Below are 13869 nucleotides of genomic sequence, written 5' to 3'. Positions count from 1 at the left end.
AATCGCGGTACACTGGCAGACATATAGTTTGTACTGCTACAATACAAACGCAGTATAATCACGTTGATTTTATATAAAGATACAACAAACCCTATACCTACCAATCATTGTCAGTCTCGCAGGTAAACGCCACACACTAAAGTATTATTTAACCATTTTATTCCATGGATTGGAGTTTAGGTACAAACGCTACTTGCATCTGCGTTACGCACCATTGGCCATCCGGTTTGTATTATTTTGAGATATGCACACACGTCAGTGGTTCATTACTTACCTTATTATTAATCTATTTTTAAAGTGTTTACTTTCAGTATTATAAATGAGATGTGCTTTTAAAACATCAAACATCTCAAAATAATGCAACATTTGCCATGACACTGTAATTAATACTTTTAGAGGTGTCGTGAGTCAGCGTTCATACACAGCAGCGGAAGATTCGATTACTTCCATATTGCTTAGAAAAAAACAAGCCCGAAGCCTACTCATCACCCATTGGCCCATCAGTATCCCCTCGCATTCACACACACTGACAGACAGGCAGGCTGCTCAAGGATAGAAGGAGAGCGATTGGCTGGCGAAACAGATTGGTTATATATGAATGATAGGCTCATTCAGCATTTCAACTAGAATAATCATTAATTTCAGCAAGCTTGCATCCTAGTTAAACATTCTGATTGTATCCCTTCATAACACCTTCAGCAAAGATATATTCTGTGGTATTCCTTCAGAAACACATCACCAGCCACAACGTTCAGCTTTAGCAAGTGATGTCGCAAGACCAAGCAACACCTTGGTTTATGGCTGATGAAAAATGCATAGTGTAGATGACTATCACTAGGCACAAACTTATTTTCAGAAAAGATGGTTTGTTTGGAAAGTACCAGGAGCTTGAGGTGTTATTTTGAATGTGTTATTTTCAAAGACTGCTAGCTGAAAAATATAGGGCAAAAAGTTCAGTGTGTGTGCAAGTTCATACAACACTATTATTTTGAAAGCAAGCAGGCGCAGTTCTTCTTCTGTTAAGGTAACAGTCCTGCTTCAGGTGCTCTCTTCTCCATGCCAGTGAGCAGGACTTGTTCCTGTAATACACCAATACCTCCTCTGTGTTCTCCCCATACTTTATGCACCACTAAATTAGACAAGAATCCTGCCTGTGCTTATTAAGCATATTTTCCACATCAGGCCAGGCTCAAGGAGCTTAACTAGCCTTGTGACAAAGTGCTTGGGATTCGACAGCCCTACACTGTATCACTGCACTAAAGGGTTTTCTCTTAGAGCTTATGAATAATGTCACGGATGTCAAATCTCCATGGTATTGTGACGCCGCCACCTGGGAGCTCCAGGGTGCTGTGAAAACTGCTGTTATATTTAGCTCATTTTCCACAATGGATTTCTTCTTGCCAACTCTCTCATAACATACTCCCAACGCAACTCTCCTCAATTGGCGCGCAGCACTCCTTTTGATGGGCGCTGACTCCACCCACTCATCACCCATTGGCCCATCAGTATCCCCTCGCATTCACACACACTGACAGACAGGCAGGCTGCTCAAGGATAGAAGGAGAGCGATTAGCTGGAGAAACAGATTCACACTCACTCTCACACATAGCAAGCGCACAACACAGGACACATTATGGGTACAGTACAAAGTCCCAACCCCTTCCCCAGTCCATAACACAGTCCATTGGAGGTAAATAGTTTGTTGCAGTTGCCATGCTGCTACACCATTGATATCGAAATACTTGCATGATATTGATATATAATTTTCATATAGTTGCCCACCAGTATAATAACCACAACAAAAGTCATTTTAAAACAAACAGTTCAGAATATATATTTATTTTTTATTTTTTAAATACCCTTTATTTCTTTAATACATAATATACAAAACGTGTCAAACATAGGACATACTTACAGTGGCTCTCAAAAGTATTCACCCCCCTTGGACTTTTCCACAAAAGGGGGTTTCTGTTTTGTATTTGTAATTGATTTAGAACAATTTGTAGATTTTATTTTTCACTTTGACATTATGGACTTTTTTGTGTTAATCAGTGGCAAAAACTCATAATTAAATCCATTTTGATTCCATGTTGTAACACAATAAAATGTGGAAAAGTCCAAGGGGGGTGAATACTTTTGAGAGCCACTGTAATGTTTTCTTGTTTATTATATACAAAATATGTTCAAGATTTAAGCATCTTTTGGGTTTTTTTCTTATAAAAACGTCTGTACATTCTATATAAATGCAGAATGCTGTGTAAATAACAGACCTGTCAATTTTATTTTCATTGTTAACATCCTGACGTTTTACACTTGGAACTTTAAAAGTGTGTTTCAAAGCTCTTTTGAAAACGTGTAAGGGTTATTGCCCGTATTGTCAAACAGGTAACACAGAAATAACGATCCATGATACAGAACACAAAGCTAGAGCAGTTGTTAGGTTTTTATTATTATTATTATTATTATTTTAAATAGCTCTTATTATAGTGATTTAGAGGACAACCCCCAGTGCACTAAAGCAGACATTATGGCAGAACCGCCCTTGACTAAGACTTCAATTCAAATACATTAAATACAGATCATTTATTTAATGCATTTGAATTATTAAATATGTTGTTGCTCTATCAAATTAATTAGAACTGTTTACCTGGCATAGGAATATATTTAAAAAAACTAATTTAGTTTTTGGGATAAAATACTGAAAAAACTCAGAACATGTAATTAATTTTATCTACTAAAAATAATGTGTTTATTAAATTGATTGGAACTATTATATTTATTGGAACTATTTTTCCTAGCTTAGTAATATATTTAGGAAAAAATAAACCTATATTCATTTTTAAATAAGAACATAAGAAAGTTTACAAAAGAGAGGAGGCCATTCAGCCCATCTTGCTTGTTTGGTTGTTAGTAGCTTATTGATCCCAGAATCTCATCAAGCAGCTTCTTGAAGGATCCCATGGTGTCAGCTTCAACAACATTACTGGGGAGTTGGTTCCAGACCCTCACAATCCTCTGTGTAAAAAGTGCCTCATATTTTCTGTTCTGAATGCCCCTTTATGTAATCTCCATTTGTGACCACTGTGTCTATCTTTATTTTTAAGAACTAACAATTAATTTTATAAGCACAATAAGACACTCCAGGGTGTTGGTTATGCTGGAATAACCTCACTTCCAGGGGCTAAAGCCATTTGGCCTACTGCCTCGTGTCTTACTATGCTCCTGGGCATGCGATTATTCTAGCACAACTAACACTCTGTCGTGTCTTATTGCTTACATAATTATCAGGTGTTTGTTTTCAATCATTAGCAACGAATGGGTTTCATACAAAAGTTTAGCGAATCCATCTTATTAATATTCCAATGCGCACAGGCAAGTGTCTCGTCATTTTTCATGGCTGGCTATGACCCTGTATATATATATATATATTGATTGATTGACACATCGGATTCGTTGAAGTCTACTGAAAAAAATACATTTTTTATTTTTTTAAATGTGTTTTTATATCATTGGTTGTAGCCGGAGTGTATTGTATATATGAACTCTCTCTCTCATTTTGTTTTTAACTTTGTACAGCGCTCTGGGATGCCATGGCGAGATGGGAGAGCACTATATAAAACTAAACGTGTATTGTATTGTGCCTGTAAGTGCGCAGTCGCAGTCTTAAAGGTACAAGATCGTTTAAGACAATCAAATCTGCAGCAGCTTTACACAATACAAAATACCCAATGTACAAAGTAAAATGTGTCAAACATCATAACAGTGTAAAAAGCAGGCTTGTAAATATACCAGTCATAATATTAGAATGTACAAAAGAGGCACGGGCCATCAATGCAAGTTACACAGCAATATAATACTATGGTTAACATATATACAGTAAAATGCGGTACAGCACTGCACAGTCTGCTAGCCATTGCACGCAGGTGCATTACATGGAGTCTGTACTGATAATAGGTTTACATCACTGTAGTAAATAACCACTAGAGGGCAGTGTTACATTGTAATATATAACAGTGTGCTGGTGTAATAATGCCATGGTGCTTAATGCAGCATTCAAATTGCGTTTGGTACCTAAACCAAGGGAATAAAATGGTTAAATAATACTTTAGTGTGTGTGTCAGTATGAAAGAGCACACAGACAGGAAGTTGCAGTAAAATGTCGACACTTATTATTTTATGCCTTGAGCACACAGCGATATGGCACTTATAAAAGAAAACCTGCCCACTTGGGCCCTGTCTACTTTCTTGCAGGCTCTATGCTTGGCCTTGCATGAGCTACTCTCAATGCAAGTAAAAACACAAACTTAACAAGCTATTTTACTTCAGTCCAGGTTTTCCCGGTCACCACCAGTTCACTGAAGTCACCCTTCTGAGATCTCCAGGCACAGGTCCACTCAGGGCAAGTATCCTATTCACAAGTAATTTCGTAATCCACAAGTGTTTGTTTGGTAACACTAGTTTTGCTCCTTTCAGGTGTACTGGTAAGTAGATCCAGGGTTTGGATCTATTTCAAGAGAAGTTGGCGCCCCTCTGGTCCGAACAGGAACAACAGGGAAGTTGAGATTCAATTACTGTTACACAGCCTTGAGTAAAATTGTCCTTGGCAGGTGTTTTGGAGACCCCTGCTGGTGAAGAGCTGGAGACGCAACCAGCCCTGCTTGCAGCGTACTGGCTGACTTGTAATATCTCGACTTACTAAAACCTACAACAGTCCTTGTCGGGCGATCATTTACTATTCTTTTGTTCCCTTTTTAAAACACAGTCCATTGGGGTCTGGTATATTTTGTTCCAAACCAACAAGCAGTTAAATTTATAATTAAATAATTTACACAACAAGAATGTGTAACACTAGAAATCAGCGTACATATGGTCATAAAAATACTTAAGTCCTTGGTTTAAACCGTGCAGCATTTAAAACAGTGCATACTTAAATAAACACTGTGAGCGTGCTTGATGTGGTACAATGTACACAGCCATGTGTAAAACATTCAGGTACAGAATGGGCTTTATAAAACCTTGTCACACAGAGCTCAGTTTAAAAGTCCACTCTCAATTAATTCATATTGAATACAGTGTTTTGTTACTGACAGGGAACTGCTGGCGCGTCCTTTCTCGGCCGTATACCTCGGGTTCACAATGGAGATAAACCCAATTGTATTCCTTCGGTAAACAGTAACTCGGCACTACTCGCTCTCGTTAAAGTATTTCCACACAGGAACCTTGGAATGTAAAAAGTAAATCCGCCTCCCTCGCACCCACAGCTGGACTCAGGTGTTTTCTTTCTGCCGGGCTGTAGACTCTGTCTCGCTCCTTTGGGTTTGGTACTCGCGCTGCAACACCACCGGTTGCTTGTAGAACACGTCCCCCCTTCTACGTTCATGCTGGACCAACGCCTTCACTCAACACACGTCTCTTTATGCAGGCTGGGTTAACACCGTCACTGCATGTCTCTCCTCTCTCGTGTTATTGCTACGCTTCCTTTTTCCATAACCCAGGGTGTTCATGGGACTATTTTACACGCTGTTTACAATGACAAATGCACTTCAGGTTGGCTGCAAAGAGAAGATATTACCCTTCTCACTTTCTGATACTTTCTCTTTGCCTTAAAGCCTGAACATTTGTCACAGTGTTTTGTATCTTAACCAGGGATCCTAGGAATCTGTTTGCTGCAGAAAAAACATACATTTTCTATACTGCCTGAGAATGTTTAGTTTTACACTTGGGGCCGGGCAAAAGACAAGACATTTTTGTTTGTTTGATAACTAAATTAATACACTTATAATATATAATCATCAACACAGGAAATCTGGCTTTGAATTTACTTACTCAAGGTTGAACAAGGCGTACTATGTATACATCAATGCTGGAATGTAGCTGCAGTTCACTTCAGTATCCAGTGCATTTAACACTGAACAATCGGTTTAAAGATGCCCACAACGATAAACATCACCCAAAAGAACATAAGAAAGTTTACAAACGAGAGGAGGCCATTCAGCCCATCTTGCTCGTTTGGTTGTTAGTAGCTTATTGATCCCAGAATCTCATCAAGCAGCTTCTTGAAGGATCCCAGGGTGTCAGCTTCAACAGCATTACTGGGGAGTTGGTACCAGACTCCCACGATTCTCTGTGTAAAAAAATACCTCCTCTTTTCTGTTCTGAATGCCCCTTTATCCATTTGTGACCCCTGGTCCTTGTTTCATTTTTCAGGTCGAAAAAGTCCCTTGGGTCGACATTGTCTGTACCTTTTAGAAACTTGAATCAGATCACCACGTCATCTTCTTTGTTCAAGACTGAACAGATTCAATTCTTTTAGCCTGACTGCATATGACATGCCTTTTAAACCCGTAATAATTCTGGCTGCTCTTCTTTACACTTTTTCTAGAGCAGAAATATCCTTTTTGTAGCGAGGTGACCAAAACTGGACACAATATTCTAGGTGAGGTCTTACTAATGCATTGTAAAGTTTTAACATTACTCCCCTTGATATAAATTCAACACTTTTCTCTCCGGTGGCCCTGAAGTGCAAAACACAAGCAAATAAAAAAATACAGACAAACAAAAAAATGTGTACCTGCAATTAAAAAAAAAAGGCTTACATCTTAAAATGTGTGTACAAACAAACAAAAAAACGCTTACATCTTAAAATTTGTGTACAAACAAACAAAAAAAAGGCTTACATCTTCAAATTTGTGTACAAACATAAAAAAGGGCTTACATCTTTAAAAAACAGCACCAAACAAATCAAATCCTATAACGGAAATGACATAACAAGTGGCCGGGTGTTGGTTTGGCGCTCTCTCTCTCTCTCTCTCTCTTTCTCTCTCTCTCTCTTTCTCCACATTTTTTTCTTTCTATTTTTTTTCTAGATTAGGATGTATTGTCCATTTTAAAGGACTTCACAAAAACAACACTTCTATAATTTTAAAAAAAAAAAAATGTTATTAGTATTACAGCTCCCGAGTCTCAAGACCTTAGGTAATGAAAATACATATCCCCCTACTGAAGTGCACATGTCAAAGCACATTCACCGTGTAAAAACATGGAACAATGTGTATGGAGACATTTGCGGAACCCCGGTCACGTTAAATTTGACTTGACTGTTCCGTTTACAAAGCGGGGTGTTCACTGGGAGGACCCTACCATCACAGCAAACGGTGCTATAAATACTGTATAATCAAAAGCTTTCATGGTAACCTACCTGGACAGTTGTATTCATGTTAAAAAATAAATCTAACTGCGTTATTAAAACAGCTTTTCATAATTAGGAGGAATCGAAGGGCAACTCCTCTCTGCTTTGCCCAAGTTCAGCCTACACTCTTCGTATACGCTGCTCGTCCCAAAGTTTACACATAGGAATATTTAAATTCTTAAAAGGAAGACAGAATCCCTCATACAGTGACACCATTATGTAATCACTCATATCTACAAAATAGCTGCTGTACATAAACTGTAGTCGTGGTGTGGAAGCTCAGCGCTCTTTACAATTTTATAATGCAGGCTACTATTTTGTATGCTCCATTGTTCAGTCCCACCTTACCACGGTAATAATATATTTTTTAAAAAAAATACGTGCTTCTATATTTTTATAGAAAGAAAAAAATGGAGAGAGAGAGAGAGAGAGAGAGAGAGAGAGAGAGAGAGAGAGAGAGAGATTCCGTGTGAGCAGTCACCAAAAAGATGTGCTCCTGAAGAATTTGTATTTATACTATTTCTTAGTGAAATGAAATGCTAAATTAATAACACAAAGATATGTAAACAAATATTGAATTAAAATACAAAAGAAAAATAATTTAAACAAAAATAACAAGCACATGAAAACAGAAGAAAAATAATCAAACCTACCCAGGATCCACAGAGTGAAGGAAATAAACAAAAAAAACACACAGAGTGAGGAGGGAAGAATAGGAGAGAGAGGAGAGAATTAAGAAAGAAAGAAAGAAAGAAAGAAAGAAAGGAGAAAGAAATCAAAGAAAGAAGAAAATAGAGGTAAAAGGTAAGCCTCTTATAGCTGCTACAGTTAAAAATAAATAATAAAATAATAATAATATAATTTTTAAAAAATAAATAAAATAAAATACAAACAAATAATATAAACAAAGTGTAGTTACTCTAAAAGTACAGTGGTTCTAACTGTTCAAATTCAAAAAGCAGTGGCAGTTGGAAGCAACCGTTTGAAATTGGAACTTTAAGTGTAGCAAGTTGTGGTGGTTGCCATGGAGACGAAGCAGAGTGCAGGCAGCAGGGAGGTGCAGTACCCTGCAGAGCTGAGCAACGCACAGACCAGGAGGCAGCACAAGATCAGTGTGCTGAGAGACAACCCTGAATGCCTGTACTCCGACTACACGAACACAGGAGGCAAGAGGATAAAAAACAACCTCATCTTCCACACTGAACACCCCCAAACCTGGCATGCTGCTATATGCTGCAAGCACAGAAACATTAAAAAAAGAGGGATCTGGCACGGAAGACAAATTATTGTGGGAGAGGACTCTGACCCAGACAGCACAGTCCTAACTATAAACATATACCACAATGGGACTGTGGTGATCCAGGGAAATGAGGCCAGCCTTGACCTCTTTGAGGAGTCCTTTCAACCCCTGAAAGAAGAGGTGGAGAGAGAAAAAACACACCCGGCATCCACCGACCCTGACGACCCCGGCTCTGAAAACACAGCACCAATCACAGATGACACACCCGACGCCAGCCAGCTGCCCAGCTGCACCCAGCACCTGCGGGAGAGCCTGGCCCAGCTGGAGCTGGAGTTTGCTGAATTCAGGGAGCTCACCCTGGCTAGCTTGACCGACACCAGCCTCACCCAGCAGCTGCGAGACGAGGTGAGCCAGGTGAAGAGAGAGAGCAGGGTGGCCGTCAGTGAACTAATTACCGAGGTGAGAAACCTGCAGCTGGAGAACGAAGACCTGAGAGCCCAGCTGGCCAGTGTCATGGAGGACATAAAGCGCCGAGAGAGGACCCACACCAAGGAGCTGCAGGGGCTGAGGGAGCAGCTCCACAGACACACAGCCCCTCCCTGCACCACCACACACAACACAGCCATCACACCCCCCACCTCCCCCCCTGACACACACTCCACTCTCCCCACTGACACACAGCCCCCCCCTGACACACAGCTCCCCCGTGACACACAGCCCCCCCATGACACACAGCTCCCCCCTGACACACAGCTCCCCCCTGACACACAGCTCCCCCCTGACACACAGCTCCCCCCTGACACACAGCCCCCTCCTGACACACAGCTCCCCCCTGACACACAGCGCCCCCCTCACACACAGCTTCCCCCTGACACACAGCGCCCCCCTCACACACAACCCCCTCCTGACACACAGCCCCCTCCTGACACACAGCGCCCCCCTCACACACAGCCCCTCCCAAACACACCAGCCATAAGGAAGACCAAAGCAGAAGTGGCCCTTCTCACTGACTCTAATGGGAAATAACTCGACACGCGGAGGCTGTTCCCCGGCCGTCAGGTGAACAAGATCCGTTGTGTGAACACGGAGCGAGCCCTGCAGCTGCTGGACCACCACACTCTGGGGAGCCCAGCCTGCATCATCATCCACACCGGCACCAACAACCTGGGCTCCCTGCGCCAGCACACTGGCAGAGCCATGAAGAGAGTGGCAGAGAGAGCCTCGCTGGAGTTCCCCGACTCCAGAGTGGTGATCTCCACACTGCTACCACGAGCCGACACCCCCCCACACATCATCGAGGCCATCAACACAGAGCTAGCCAAGGGCTGTGCCACCCTGCCCAATGTGCACCTGGCACACCACCCTGCTGTGGGCCCCTGGCACCTGTATGACAAGGTGCACCTCAACAAGAAGGGGGTAGGGGTATTCGCCAGGACCCTGAAGGATGCAGCCCTCGGCCGTGGCCCAACCAGCCCCCGTCTCAACACCCCCAGCAGAGCCCAGCGGAGCAAGAAACCCCCAGGTGCCACAACACACCCCCCCGCGCCCCACACCCTCCATGCAGCACCCCCCCAGCCCCCACGCACCTGGCCTGCCTCCCCCAGGCCTCCTCCTGCCAGGCCCAACGCCCCCCAGCAGCAGCTCAGCTACGCCGCAGCCCTGGCCCAGCCGCCCCCCCACTCCACCGATGAGCTGGGTGAGATCAGGCAGCTCCTCAGCATGCTGTGCTCCAGACTGCTGAACTGAGCTCCACTGCACCCGGGAACAGCACTGCCTGTATGTATACATCTGGATAGCTCGATACACATTGAAAATATACATGAAAACTAAAAGTAATACATAAACAGGTAAATAAATTATATATATATATATATATATATATATATATATATATGTGTGTGTGTATATGTGTGTGTATGTGCACGCGCATGCATATATATAGTGTTAAAAAAAAAAAAAAAAAAAAACCCTGCTATACATACATATCTATAGATATGTATATATCTCTATGTATGTATGTATATATGTATGTGTGTGTATGTATACGGTATATATATGTATGTGTGTACTTATATACAGTATAGATAAGTACCAAAATCTATTCTTGTGTTGCTGTTTGCATTGCATTTCACTAGAATTAATAAGTATAAAAACAAACAAAAAATATATATATATATATATAAATAAAAATAAACATGAGATCTTTTTCAGTGAGTTGTTGGAACATACAGGGTTTGTATTCCTCGGCTTTCGGGCTGAAGAGCACAGACCCTGAGTTTATTAAAAATGTAAATAATTTAGACGTTCTCATTTTGTTAGAGACGTGGTGCCGCACAGACGTGATCACTCACTGCCCCTCAGGCTACAGGGAGGTAATAGTGCCCTCTATCAAACTGAGTACTGTCCGGCGCGGCAGGGACTCAGGGGGGATTATAGTGTGGTACAGAGGGGAGCTCGCCAACCACATCAGCCCAGTCAAACAGGGCCAAACACACACATGGCTCAAAATTAACAAGGGACTAGCCCAGTGTGAAAAGGATATTTACCTGTGTGCAGCATACACGCCCCCTTCTGAATCCCCCTATTATAATGAAGAATATTTTAACACCCTCCACACAGAGATCAGCTACTTCCAGGTCCAGGGGAATGTGCTGCTCTGTGGGGATTTCAACGCCAGGACAGGCTCAGAGCCTGACTGTATAAACTCCCAGGGTAACAGGCATGTATTTGGACAGACCCCTCTGTACCTCACACCCACCACAATCCAGAGAAACAACCCTGACCGTGCCGTGAACAAGAACGGGAGAGAATTAGTGCATCTCTGTCAAGCCCTGGGTCTGTACATCGTTAATGGCAGGATCAGAGGGGACTCTTTAGGGAGGTTCACGTTTTGCTCAGCTCTTGGGACAAGCGTAGTCGACTATGCCATCACTGACATGGACCCCTCCTCTCTTAATGCATTCACTGTCAGGCAACAAACCCCTCTATCGGACCACAATCAAATCACTGTGTTCCTGAAAAGGACAGGTCAGTCTAGCACCGCACAGACACAGCCCAGTAAGCTGTACAATCTGAATCAAACATACAGATGGGCTTCAAATAGTGCAGAGGAATTTAACAAGGCAATCAGTTCTACTAAAATAACTAACCTCATGAACACTTTCCTCAACACACAGTACCAACCAAATGTGTCAGGACTAAATCTGGCAGTTAAAGACATCAATAAGATATTTGAGAATGCAGCCACAATGGCAAATCTTAAAAAGAACAAAAAGAAAATACAGCAGAAACAAAAACACAAACAAAGCTGGTTTGATGACGAGTGTAAATCTATTCGAACAAACCTAAGAAAATTATCCAATCAAAAACACCATCAACCACAAAACCCAGATTTACGCCGGAGGTACTGTGAGACCCTCAAATACTACAAACACACCCTGACACAGAAAAAACAAAAACACACAAACAAAACCCTCACTGACATAGAACAAGCTGTCGACAAAAACCAGTTCTGGGAAATGTGGAACAATTTAAACTCAACAAAAAAACAAGAACTGACCATACAAAATGGAACAACCTGGAAAAATTATTTTGAAAACCTTTATAAAGATATCCCTCAAAAAGATCTAACAGATACACAAAATGAAACTAGAGAAAAACTTAACTTACTAGAAAAATCAATTAAAGATAACCAAAATCCAATTGATGCTCCAATCACCCCACAAGAATTAACAAAGAAGCTCCAGGCACTTAAACCTGGAAAAGCCTGCGGCCCTGACAGCATCTGTACTGAGATGCTAAAACACAGCAGCCCTAAATTACAGGAGGCAATGCTTAAATTGTTCAACATGGTACTAAGTACTGGTTACTTCCCTGACATCTGGAACCAAGGGCTTATATCCCCAATTCACAAGAGTGGAGACAAATTCGACCCCAACAACTACCGGGGCATCTGTGTGAGCAGTAATCTGGGGAAGGTGTTCTGCAGTATCATTAACGCCTGGATACTGGCCTTCCTTACCGAACACAATGTCCTGAGTAAGAGTCAGATTGGATTCCTACCAAACCATCGCACAACTGACCATATTTACACCCTGCACACCCTAATAGATAAACATGTACACCAAAAAAGTAAAGGCAAAATTTTCGCCTGCTTCATTGACTTTAAAAAAGCCTTTGATTCAATTTGGCATGAAGGTTTATATTATAGAATTCTGCAAAGTGGTGTAGGGGGTAAAGTCTATGATATAATAAAATCAATGTACACAGAAAACAAATGTGCAGTAAAAATTGCCAACAAAAGGACAGATTTCTTCACTCAGGGGCGGGGGGTGAGGCAGGGCTGCAGTCTGAGTCCAACACTGTTCAATATTTACATCAATGAGTTAGCAACGATGTTGGAACGGTCTGCAGCCCCTGGCCTCACATTACATGACACTGAAGTCAAGTTCCTGCTCTACGCAGATGACCTGGTCCTGCTGTCACCCACAGAGCAGGGGCTGCAGCAGAGCCTGGCACTGCTAGAGCAGTACTGTCAGTCCTGGGCCCTGGCAGTAAACCTCAAAAAGACCAATATAATGATTTTTCAAAAAAAGGCCAGATCTCAGGGAAACAGATATCACTTTACACTCGGCAACACCACCCTAGAGCACAGCACCAGCTACACTTACCTGGGTCTGACCATCAGTGCGTCAGGCAGTTTTAACCTGGCAGTGAATGCACTAAAAGCAAAAGCACTCAGAGCTTTTTATGCCATCAAAAGGAGATTCTATAAAATCAATATACCTGTCAAAATCTGGCTAAAATTAATTGACAGTGTTATCCAGCCCATTGCGCTGTATGGAAGTGAGGTATGGGGTCCACTCAGTCAACAAGACTACACTAAATGGGACAAACACCCAATCGAGACCCTGCATGCTGAACTATACAAGAATACACTGCAGGTGCAAAGAAATACACCAAACCACGCATGCAGGGCAGAATTAGGCCGATATCCAGCTCTTATTAATATAAAGAAAAGAGCACTCAAATTCTGGTTGCACCTTGAAAAAAGTGAACCTGACTCACTCCAGTACAAGGCCCTCCAGACCCAAGAGCTCAGCCCTGAAAAGAGTCCCCTATGCCAGCTGGCTTTGAAGCTCATCACACTGACCCCCTCCAATACTAACTCCAACCAGCTTCAGGTCAGCACTGCTTACCAGCCCCCAATCAGAGTAAACCAAATTATAAAACAAACCAAAAACTCCTATCTGGAACACTGGGACACAGAAATAAAATCCCAAAATAAACTTGATTGCTATCGGGCCCTAAAAAGAAACTACAGCCTAGCAGAGTATCTCTCCACTGTCAGAGATACGAAGCAGAGACAGATCCTGACCAAGTACAGGCTCAGTGACCACAGCCTGGCCGTAGAGACAGGCAGACACAGGCAGACCTGGCT

The sequence above is a fragment of the Acipenser ruthenus genome, chromosome 52 (genome assembly GCF_902713425.1).
Source record: "Acipenser ruthenus chromosome 52, fAciRut3.2 maternal haplotype, whole genome shotgun sequence".
NCBI classification, from domain to species: domain Eukaryota; kingdom Metazoa; phylum Chordata; class Actinopteri; order Acipenseriformes; family Acipenseridae; genus Acipenser; species Acipenser ruthenus.
The sequence above is the reverse complement of the archived record's forward strand: the minus strand, read 5'-3'. Positions refer to the sequence as shown.